Raw genomic sequence first — 11,861 nt, 5'->3', positions numbered from 1 at the left:
GAACTTTCAATAAAATCCCTTGTGTTGTATTGTGACATCAACTTTGCCTTTCTTTTGTTTTGCTTCTGGCTGTGCTGGGCAAAGGAAGGCTCCTCTTTTTCTGTCTAGTAGAGGTTTCCCAACTTTGGTGCTTATTTTATTTTTTTTTTTGTATTAAGCGTTGATGTTTCTATTCTTGTACTTGGCCTGGTTATCTTTCACCTCCCCCAAGGGAAAGAATCCCAACGGTAGATTAAAGAAAAATAGGAGAAAGAAAAAAAGAAAACAAACTAATAATGGAGAATAAAACTAGATAACAGATACAGGTCTACATATAGTGGTCTCCGTCTCATGTATCGTCATTGCAAATAGCCTGAGAAATCTGGCTTGATACGGGGGTCACCAGGTTAACATTACAAAACAGAACCCGTATTATACAAACAGCCGCGCAGAGAGCCACCTGCAGCGCTCTCTCACCGCCCTGCCCTGATTTGCATAGGTCCGCCTCCATGGCGCCGCCATTGGTCAATTCAGCCCCGGGCTGGCAGCCCGCTCGCTCGGTCGCTCGCTAGTACTTCCTGGAGCCCCGGCTCAGCCCTCCCCTCCCTCCGGGAGCCGCGAGCCGTGGTCGTGCAACGCTGATCGAACGTGTGGCCCCCGGGAAGGTGAGTCCCGCTGTTCTTCCTCGATGACAGGTGTGCAGGGAAGGGACGGAAATCTGCCCTCCCTCTTCTCCCAGCACCAGCTGCCAAGGCCTGGAAAAAAAAAAAAAAAAGGGATTATGTATTTTTTTTTTGCTATGTATATATCAGAGGGCGCTGCTCCTGTTTGCTAACAATGCTTTCAATCCATCGCCTCTGCCTTTTATTTGGTCGCTAGCATATTAAATCGAATTAAACCGGAGACCGATTTTTAAGCGTGCATTGCTGGAGGTGCTCGGACAGGATACTTGGATATTCACGGAAACCGAGTCAAAAGCATTACCAATACCGCCTAATAGAAAAGATGAACTGGATCCCCCCCCCCTCCCCTTTTCTCTTTATTAATCCATGTCGGAGGCCTGTGAAAGGCTTTTGCAGTTAGATCTTGCGATTATATGAATAAGAGGCAAGTGTAGGCTGCATATGAGCAGTTTGCAGTCGGTTGATGTTGTTTGCTAGGGACATGGCGAAGATGTGACCTGGTTTATGATATACGTGCATGTAAGGTTTGGCAAAAGAGGACAGTGATCAAATGCGTTTAATGTTTTATTACCAGTTATTGTAGATTCCTTGCTCACTGGAATACTTAAATACAATTGCTTGACTTTGCAGTAAGTTTTAATTTGTGCCTTTTTTTTTTTTTTTTTTAAATATAGAAACGTATAATTTACGTTCGCAGATGAAAATGTTCCCTGTGTGCCGCAGCAGGAATTTAAAATCTTCTAAGCTCAATAGGGAAAGAGAGATCTAGTCAGCCTTTTCAGTAATCCATGATTTTCACTGCCTCCTACCACTCTTGAAGCTTTCATTATTGGTGTCGTATATCTGTATCTATGTAGACAGGTAAAAATATATGCGCATTTTATAATGGTGCGCCTTTTTGAAGCATTGGTATGACTAGTAAAAGAAAGCAGATGTCTGTGTTTTTGTAAATACAGAGCAATCAGGAATCGTTTAGAATTGGACAGAAAAGGGCATTTACTGCTAAGTACAATGCCCACCTGCAACCGGAATTAATCTGTAAACATCATAAATGATAGCCCAGGCTCCCCTTTCGTTTTCAAGGTGCATATGGAATAAAATTCCCAAAGAAATCCCCCTGTCAGTTTGAAGCAATTCTCCCCCCTCCCAAATACACTCTGGAGGAAATTCATTGTTTGTAAATAGGATCCTAAACGACTCTTTGTCACCGCTTTGGTCTTTTGGGCAGAGAACTGTAACCAAATCCGTGTACTGTAAAGCAGCTGGGCCCCTGCTGCCCTGTCTTATCTGCTGTCACAGTCTCCTGAGCTCCTTTCTTGCTGAAACCAGATGTTTTGTGTGTATAGTAAACACGTTGATTTAAACGGAGGCTGTGGTCCTTGCATTCTGCCCCCTCTTTCTTCTTGGGGTTTTCGGTGTTGGTCTTGCACTCTGCCATTTATGAGAAGGGGTGGCAGGCGGAAAGATCATGTTGCAATCGGATCCTTTGTTTACAGTACACGTTGCAGCAGAGGTATGCAGATACCTGGCTCACTGCTGCAGCTTTTGACCCGGAATCAATGTCAGAGGGCTGGACTGTTTACCTGAGGCTTCATAGGTAGGAAGCTTTGTCTACTGTTCTTCCTGGCCTCAAAATACAGCTTTATTTGATTAAACACACAAACTACTCCAGAGTAGAGAGTTGCATGGGGACAGAAATCCCACCCATCCCCGCCAGGATCCTCTCCATCCCCACAAGGAATTACCTCCATCCCCGCTCGTCCCCATAAAAAGCAGCAATTACTTCTGACAGGATCATCAATTCTACAGTTTCTTTTGTGTTTGCGCTGCTGTTTTCCTTGTGGAATCTCTTTGGTGGAACCCTTTTTTTGTTTTCTGTTCAGGTAATTAACTTATAAACCCCCTCTTTTACTATATTATATGGATGAACCTTGCTTGCAAAGCCTTCCATCCCCGTGGGAGTCCCGTTGGCTAGAGGGGGGTCCCCGTGGGAGTCCTGTGGGCCAGAGGGGGGTCCCTGTGGGTTAGGGGGGATTCCTGCGGGACCCCCATGATCCCCGTTCCCGTGCAGACCTCTACTCCAGAGTTCTTTACCTTGATAGGTAGAGTGCATTGAATATTTAGTTTGATTGCTTAGAAGACAGCTATCAAGGACCCTGCATAGCTATGAAGTTGTTCTATTCCCATGGTGGAGTACTCTCTGCTTGTGATGACTCAGTATTGGCATTGAAGTAGCTTCTTAAAGCTCAAGATGCCAGGATTTTTTTTTTTCTTGTACTGTAATCATAAGGAATGCTTTTTAATTTGGGGGGAGGGTATTATTGACTGTGGATTTCTACCTGTGTGCTGTTCTGCTATATCTCAACCATCCTTTGATAATATAAGGATTAATACATTTAAAAAGTGTGTGAGACATCATTTAGGACGGTGATACATTTTTTGGCTAGTGTTGGATTATTGCTTTTTTTTACATTTAGACTTAAAGAAAAGAAAAATGTTAAGTCAGAAAATATAGTGAAGTGTACAACATGATCTCACCTGCAACTAGAATTCAAGCAAGAATATTAATATTGACGTTTATTAAATATAAATCACCATTAGCACTCCACTCTTATTTTAAAATGCCAACTTATTTAATTTCTCATGACTGGGATCATGGAACAGAAAGTATTATGGATGGAGAGTAATTTTGTAATGGGTTGTTTAGGTAGAAAGGACGTACAGGTGCCTAATTTGGGACTATTTTTTAAAAAAAATATAGGTGCCAATAACACAAAAACTTCACAGAACCTCCAGGAGTCATGTCTATATTTACACTTGTTGACCCCTACGGCCTCTTTTACAAAGGCGTGCTAGAGGTTGCGCTGCGCTAACGGCCCCGAAACCCATAGAGATTTAAAGGGCTTTGGGGCTGTTGCTGCTCGGCTTTGTAAAAGAGGAGGCAACTAGTGATAGCGTTGCAAGATTATTGCTAAGGGTCAAGGTCACCCCTACAGCACCAGAGATCTCCAGGGGGATGGGGTCTGGGGTGGGCATTGTTGGTCTTTCTGGGGGAGGGGCAGTGGACCTAGAGGTGTAGGATGCTTTGGAGGGTGTGGATGGAAAGATCTAATGCTGCAGGGGTATAGGGGGAATTTGGTGCTTTGGGAGCATCATTTTTTTCTGTAAACTATTCTTGTGCATGTGTATATATGGGGGGGGGGGGAGAGGGGGTTCCCCACATGTAGCTTTTTTAAAAAAAAAAAATTGTTGCTCCTGCTGGAGATGGAGAAAAAAAAATATTCCCACACATGAAACAAAATGGTACAATATACACACAGCTGGCATCTACTTTATGAAAAGCTTTACTTTTGACTGAGCCTCTTATAAAATACTTTGGAAATTTTCTACTTTTTTGACCTGAACATCTTACGGTAATTCTCCTCACAGTATTCTTTTCTAAGCAGGGTTCCATATTCATATATAATGATAATAATAATAATAACTTTATTCTTCTATACCGCCACAATCATGCGACTTCTATATCATGGACTAATTTCATAAAAACCCTTTTCTGCAGGTAAAACAGGGTTTAGCCTTCAAAACAGCTTTATAAAATTGCCCCCTAGAAAGTTAGGTTTAAAGCAGTAGGTTGTACCATGTGCTCTCAGACAGAGTGTGGGACTGCCACATTCCTTTTCGTTATTTCTTTTACTGTATTGTCAACTGTATTGACAATACCAATGTGTCAAAACCGTTTCAGCCCCAGTGATACTAGAATTACATTACATTACATTAGAGATTTCTATTCCGCCATTACCTTGCGGTTCAAGACAGATTACAAAAGAGTTATAAATGGTGGGTTACAATAGAAGATCATTAATTAATTCAAGAGAAGTTGAGGAGAAGAACAGGTAGTATGTGTGGCAGGTGGATGGCAGGAGGATGGAAGGCAGGAGGATGGAAGGTAATTGAGAAGTTAAGAGTGTTTCAGTGATTTCTTGAAGAGTATTGTTTTTATTTCTTTTCTGAATATCTTGCATTCGGGGGTGGTTATCAGTAGATTGGAGATTTGGTTATCTAGTTTTGCTGCTTGTGTTGCTAGGAGGCCGTCATGCAGTTTTTTCTGTTCGACTTCTTTGATTGGAGGGTGTGTGAAAGAGGTGTGTGTTTTTCTATGTCTGGGTGACGTAGTTTGGTAGAGGCGGTTGTTTAGGTAGATTGGGCTGTCTCCGTTTAAAGATTTAAATAGCATGCAGTAGAATTTAAATAGTATTCTTTCTTGAATTGGTAGCCAGTGTGAGTCAATGTATGCCTCTGTAATATGGTCGTGTTTCTTCAGTGAGTAGATGAGTCTCAGAGCTGTATTTTGGATTGTTTGTAGTTGTTTAGTCATTGTTGCAGGGTAGGGGAGGTAAAGGATGTTGCAGTAATCCAGTAGGCCTAGTATAAGGGATTGAATGTGCCAGTAGATAGGACGCGTGAGATCCATCCAGTCTGTCCAGTTTCATTCCAAGTTCAGTGCCATAGACCTCAGTTTATTTCTGGTTTTACCTGCTCTTCTTTGCAATAAAGAAATCCTATGGTGGCAATTTTGCCCTCTCCGGAAACGAGATTTTAGGACAGTCCTGGATTTCTGATAGCCCATCATGTTGTATAATGAGCCCTGGTTTCAGTGGGTAGAGTAGAGACCACAAAGCTCACACTAGTTTAGGAGGTAAGTTTAAAACCATGGTGAGTTATCTGGAACTCGGTAACATGGCAGCTGTGAAGTCCTCCATGTTTATCTCAGGCTTTTAAAAAAAAATTATATTAACTTTTAAAATTCTTATCCTCCGCCTTCAACTAGGGGGAGGGGGGAGATGTTGTGTGCATTGTCTATCCTTTTTCTGTAGAATTCCCTTTTCATGTCACTTTGACTTCCTTAGAGCCTTCTCTTATTCAATGCTAGGGAGTACAGGCAGAAAATTGTTAACTCTTTTTATTCCTCTGGTTTTGTTTCATTATGTTTTATTTTTTACCATTTCATGCTAATATAAGGAGGTTGAATTCAAAAGCACTGCTGAATATTTTTACAGGCCACTTTGGCGCTGGGGGCGGAGACCAATGTTATCCAGGTAGCAGTGATTTTTAGTGTTGCCCAGGTAACCATCTGGAAGAGTTATGACGGCAAAAAAGCTGTCCTAAGTATATCTGGATTAAAGGCTGACTGGATTTCAGTTTGTTTTGGTTTTGGCTCAGAAACCAGCCTGAAATCCATAGTTGGCCTCATTTCAGTTTTGGACAAAAATGCTAATGTGTTTTTTGCTGAAACTGAAATTTTGGCCTTTGTTTTTCCCCCAGAGGAGCTATTTCCTTCCCTCCCTGAACAAAAAGAGTTGTCCTTCCCTTCCCTCCCCTCACAACAGAAGGAGCCTCTATCCCCCACCCCCCTGGGCCTACCTTAAATCCTGGTGGTCTAGTGCAGGGGGTAGGCAATTCCAGTACTCGAGAGGTCAGGTTTTCAGGATATTCACAATGAATATATATGAGATGGATTTGCATGCACTGCCTCCTTGAGATGCAAATCTATCTCATGCATATTTATGGTGGATAGCCTGAAAACCTGACCTGCCTGTGGCTCTTGAGGACCGGATTTGCCTACTCCTGGTCTAGTGTTGCAGGAGCAATCTCCAGTCATTCTTGCCTGTTCCTCTGCCTTCTCCATCATCAAAATGGCAGGTGAGAATATGAGATTCTTGCTGAAGGTTTCGGCAGTCTTTTTGATGATGGAAATGGCAGGGGCAGGAGTGACTGGGGATTGCTCCTGCAACATTTAGGCCAGAGTTTCCCAATATGTGATACACATACCCCTAGGGGTGCATGCTATAGGCAACATTTCTAAAAGCATCCAGCATTACCTTTTCTGCTGTCTCGTCCTTCTCTGAATGCAACTTTTTCTAATTCTCCAGTGTCACACCCACTCCCCGCCGCATCTCCTGTAGTCCTTTACCACCATATCCGTTCTCCCCGCAGTCATTCTCTGCCACACTTGCAGGCAGTTAGCAGCATCTTCTATCTGCTGCTCATGCTGGTGGCCTCAGTTATCCCTCTGATGTCACTTCCTGGTCCCTACAATTGCTGGCAGGAGGGATGCATACCCCCTCTGGCCTGCTGGCCCGCCTCTTCAAAACTGTGGGCCTTCCCCCCTGGTTCATTCTAGGGGAGGAGCCTTAAACAACTTGGGCCAATCAGAGCATTAGGCCCCTCCCCAGTTACACCGGGGAGGAGCCTAAGACTCTGGCCCAGACGCATCCCTCTTGCCTTTTTTTTTTGGGAGGGGGTAGGGGGGAGGTCCTTCATGGCAGGAGGGAGTGGGCATCCCTCCTGCCATTTGTTTTGGTGGGTTGCTGCAATTCGTCGGGGGAGGGGGGCGTGCGATTTTTTTTTTAATGGGACAGGTATTTTGCATGTGTAATACATGCAAAATATTAGTGCCATTGAAAAAAAAACTCAGGCAGACCTGTCGGTAACACAGTCGGGTTTTAGGATCGATAAAACCCGATGTTAAATAGCCAAACAATATAAGTGAATCAATTGCTTGGCTATTTTGCATGGGGTTTTACTAATTTGCATGGCCAGATCAGAAAATGGGCGATTGAGGGGGAAAACACACGATGGGCAGTTTAGTGAATTGGGTCGGTTAGCAGCGATCATTTAGCGATGATTGTTGACTTTATTGAATCTCAGTGTAAGTTGTCCCAATGTAAAATGCCACCGCTATCAAAAGCTAAAACACTGACAGTGTTGGGTCATTGATGAATAAAGAACATTAAGGGCTAGATTCATTAAGGATTGTGTCTCGACCAGTTTGCGACCCGATTTTCCTCCGATCCGATTCACTAACCTTGTAGCCGATCATCCTCACATCCTTTCTGACTGCATCTTCTGCTCTCTGCCCAACTATGCTGCTCTCCTGCTCTTTGCCCCAATCGCCGCCCTGCTTCTACCGCGACTTTCCTGCTCTCTGCCCTGATTGCTACCCTGCTCTCTGCCCTGACTCTCCTGCTCTCTGCCCCGATCGCTGCTCTGCTTCTGCCCCAATCGTTACCCTGCTTCTGCCCCGACTCTCCTTGCCTTCCCCGCAGTGCGAGCCCGTGTCTTTAACTCACAGGTTTAAAGCAGGTTAAAACCACAGGCTCACGAAGTATAGGTAAAAAAAGGTTGTTTTTTTTTTTAAAAAAAGGTTGCTGCTCTGTAAGCATGTGCAGACCATCTACAGATGGTCTGCGCATGCGTCAGGATCGCTATTCAGCGATCGGTGCAGTCGGTTGGGGGCGTAATTCTGATCGTCCCCATTTGCATGAGGATGCGGCGTAAATCAGCCCCCTGGCCATGGATTGGATCGGTAGGGGAGTTTGGTGACTCTGCCCGTAAGTCCCAGTTCTGCAGGCTTATACACTTCTTTTTGGTGTAATTGGCTTTTTGTATATTGTAGCTCCCTTTCTTTGTGCTGGTATTGAGGTGCAAAAGAGCCTGTTGATCTTGTAACTTCCAATCTCATGAGACAGCAAAATCAACAAGCTCTTTCAGAGAGGGGCAGAGTGGCTGAGGGCAGGTGGGACATATGAGTGTGTGCGAGTTAGAGAAGGGCAAAGTGGCTGAGGCTAGGTGGGATGTGTGTGTGTGTGTGTGAGAGAGGGAAGGGCAAAGTGACTGAAGCCAGGTGGGATATGTGAGTGTCAGAAGGACAGAGTGGATGATGGTGGGAATATGTGAGTTTGAGAGGGAGAGAGAAGAGCAGAGTGGCTGAGGGCAGCTGCTGCGATAGATAAGTATAAGAGAGATAGAGAGAAAAGGGCAGGTAGGATGTGTGAGTATGAGAGAGAGAGAAGGGCAGAGTGACTGAAGTCAGGTGGGATGTGTGAGTGCATGAGAGAGAGAAGGGTAGAATACAAATTGCCACTGCTGAGTCAGACCAGTGGTCCATTGTGCCCAGCAGTCCGCTCACATGGCGGCCCTTAGGTCAAAGACCAGTGTCCTATTTGAGTCTAGCCTTATCTGCGTATGTTCTGGTTCAGCAGGAACTTATCTAACCTTTTCTTGAATCCCTGGAGGGTGCTTTCCCCTATAACAGCCTCTGGAAGAGCGTTCCAGATTTCTACCACTCTCTGGGTGAAGAAGAACTTCCTTACGTGTGTACGGAATTTATCCCCTTTTTCTAGCTTGTGATGCATTCTTGAATGCTTGACATGTGCAATGGTGTCTTTTGCGAGATTTATCAGCACACTTACATCAGCAACTGGAGAATCAACGTTGTCATTGTGCTTCAGTCCATGAACCAACACAAGATTCAAATTGTGGCCTGCGCATGATAGCCACTGTTGATCTTTGAATGCCGCCTTAACATTAGCTCCATTGTCAGTGATATAGACATTGTTCTGATGATAAGCCCCAAATTCTTCCAAGATTTCCTTGACAGTAGATAGAATAGTAGTTGCAGTGTGCTTAGCAAGCAGAGTTTTGGTGGCGAGAATTCTTGCGTGAAGATGAGAATGGCTGAGGCCAGGTGGGATATGTGAGTGTGTGTGTGTGAGAGAGAGAAGGGCAGAATGGCTGAAGCTAGGTGGGATATCTGAGTGTGTGTGTGATAGAGAGAGAAGGGCAGAATGGCTGAGGCCAGGTGGGATGTGTGAGTGTGTGTGAGATAGAGAGAAGGGCAGAATGGCTGAGGCCAGGTGGGATATGTGAGTATGAGTGTGAGAGAGTGAAGGGTAGAATGGCTGAGGCCAGGTGGGATGTGTGAGTATGTGTGTGTGAGAGAGAAGGGCAGAATGGCTGAGCCCAGGTGGGATGTGTGAGTATGTGTGTGTGAGAGAGAAGGGCAGAATGGCTGAGGCCAGGTGGGATGTGTGAGTGTGTGTGTGTGAGAGAAGGGCAGAACGGCTGAGTCCAGGTGGGATGTATGAGGGTGTGTGTGAGAGAGAAGGGCAGAGTGGCTGAAGACAGGTAGGATATGTGAGTGTGAGAAGAACAAAATGGCTGAGAGCAGGTGGTTTGTGTAAATGTGAGAGAACTTGTCCAGAGTGGCTGAGGGCAGGTGGGATGTACGAGTGTGAGAGAACTTGCCCATAGTAACCAATTGGATTTCATGTTTCATTTTCCCAGAGAAAAGATGAAACTGTATTGGTTAATAATGACAATTTTTGTTGAGGTCTTCCTTTTTTCTTGTTCTTATAAGTTGGCCGTTTTAAGTGTCATTGTTCATAAGAACATAAGAAGTGCCATCTCCGGAACAGACCCTAGGTCCATGAAGTCCGGCGATCCGAACACGCGGAGGCCCCGCCAGGTGTACCCTGGCATAGTATTAGTCCCCATATCACTCTAAGCTTCTCATAAGAGATGTGCATCTAGCTTAACCTTACCTATGTCACCTTAAGCCACTCATAAGGAGATGTACATCTAACTTACCCTTAAACTCTCCGGGAGAGCATTCCAGGTGTCCACCACTCGTTGCGTGAAGCAGAACTTCCTGATATCTGTCCTGAACCTGTCCCCCCTTAGCTTCAGTCCATGTCCTCTTGTCCATGTCCCTGTACAGGTCATTGGTGAGGCCCCACTTGGAGTATTGTGTTCAGTTTTGGAGACCATATCTGGCGAAAGACGTAAGAAGACTTGAGGCGGTCCAGAGGAGGGCGACGAAAATGATAGGAGGCTTGCGCCAGAAGACGTATGAGGAGAGACTGGAAGCCCTGAATATGTATACCCTAGAGGAAAGGAGAGACAGGGGAGATATGATTCAGACATTCAAATACTTAAAGGGTATTAACGTAGAACAAAATATTTTCCAGAGAAAGGAAAATGGTAAAACCAGAGAACATAATTTGAGGTTGAGGGGTGGGAGATTCAGGGGCAATGTTAGGAAGTTCTACTTTACGGAGAGGGTGGTGGATGCCTGGAATCCGCTCCCGAGAGAGGTGGTGGAGAGTAAAACTGTGACTGAGTTCAAAGAAGCGTGGGATGAACACAGAAGATTTAGAATCAGAAAATAATATTAAATATTGAACTAGGCCAGTTACTGGGCAGACTTGTACGGTCTGTGTCTGTGTATGGCCGTTTGGTGGAGGATGGGCAGGGAAGGGCTTCAATGGCTGGGAGGGTGTAGATGGGCTGGAGTAAGTCTTAACAGAGATTTCGGCAGTTGGAACCCAAGCATAGTACCGGGTAAAGCTTTGGATTCTCGCCCAGAAATAGCTAAGAAGAAAAAAAAAAAAAAAAAATTTAAATTGAATCAGGTTGGGCAGACTGGATGGACCATTCGGGTCTTTATCTGCCGTCATCTACTATGTTACTATGTTACATTGGGCATTGTAAATAATTTTTTATCGTGCTCTATTTGGTCGATTCCTTTCAGTATCTTGAAAGTCTCGATCATATCCCCTCAAAGTCTCCTCTTCTCAAGGGAGAACAATCCCAGTCTCTTAAGTCGTTCCTCATATTCCAAGTTCTCCATGCTCTTTATTAACTTCGTTGCTCATCTCTGCACCCTATCAAGTACTTTTAAATCCTTTTTTAGGTATGGAGACAAGTGCTGGACGCAGTATTCCAAATGTCTGACCATCGCTCTATATAGCGGTAGTATTACTTTCTCCAATCTACTCGTGATTCCCTTCTTTATCATGCCTAGCATTCTATTTGCCTTCTTCGCTGCTGCCATGCATTGCGCCGACGGCTTCAAGGTCCTATCGATTAATACGCCAAGGTCCCTTTCCTGTTCGGTTTTTCCTAGAGTTGCACCTGATATACTGTACTTGTGTTCCTTATTTTTTCTGCCTAAGTGCATGACTTTGCATTTTTCCACATTAAACTTCATCTGCCATTTATCTGCCCAATTTTCCAATCGGCTCAAGTCACCCTGGAGTTCCTCACTGTCCTTCTGTGATTTGATTGCCCGGCATAGCTTTGTGTCATCTGCGAACTTGATGAGCTCACTAAATGTTCCATCCTCCAGGTCATTTATGAAAATATTAAATAAGATGGGCCCAAGTACCAAGCCCTGGGGCACACCACTAGTCACAGTCTCCCAGTCTGAGAATTTCCCATTTATGCCCACTCTTTGCCTTCTGTTCTCCAGCCAGTTGCCTATCCATCTTAGTATGTCTCCTTCTATTCCATGGCCTTGCAGTTTCCTGAGGAGTCTTACATGTGGAACCTTGTCGAACGTTTTCTGAAAATCCAAGT

The 11,861-nt window shown here is 44.6% G+C and overlaps 1 protein-coding gene across 1 annotated transcript in view; it reads left to right on the top strand.

The window, feature by feature from the left end:
• Positions 1–523: 523 nt before the first annotated feature.
• The window catches only part of RALGPS1 (Ral GEF with PH domain and SH3 binding motif 1), a 643,064-nt gene continuing 631,726 nt past the window's right edge, over positions 524–11,861 (top strand). The window contains 1 exon segment of the mRNA XM_033960779.1: positions 524–644. The gene's annotated coding sequence lies outside the window, so the exon portion shown is untranslated.

Source organism: Geotrypetes seraphini, chromosome 10 (genome assembly GCF_902459505.1).
Source record: "Geotrypetes seraphini chromosome 10, aGeoSer1.1, whole genome shotgun sequence".
NCBI lineage: Eukaryota > Metazoa > Chordata > Amphibia > Gymnophiona > Dermophiidae > Geotrypetes > Geotrypetes seraphini.
This window is presented reverse-complemented; position numbering and strand designations above follow the sequence as displayed.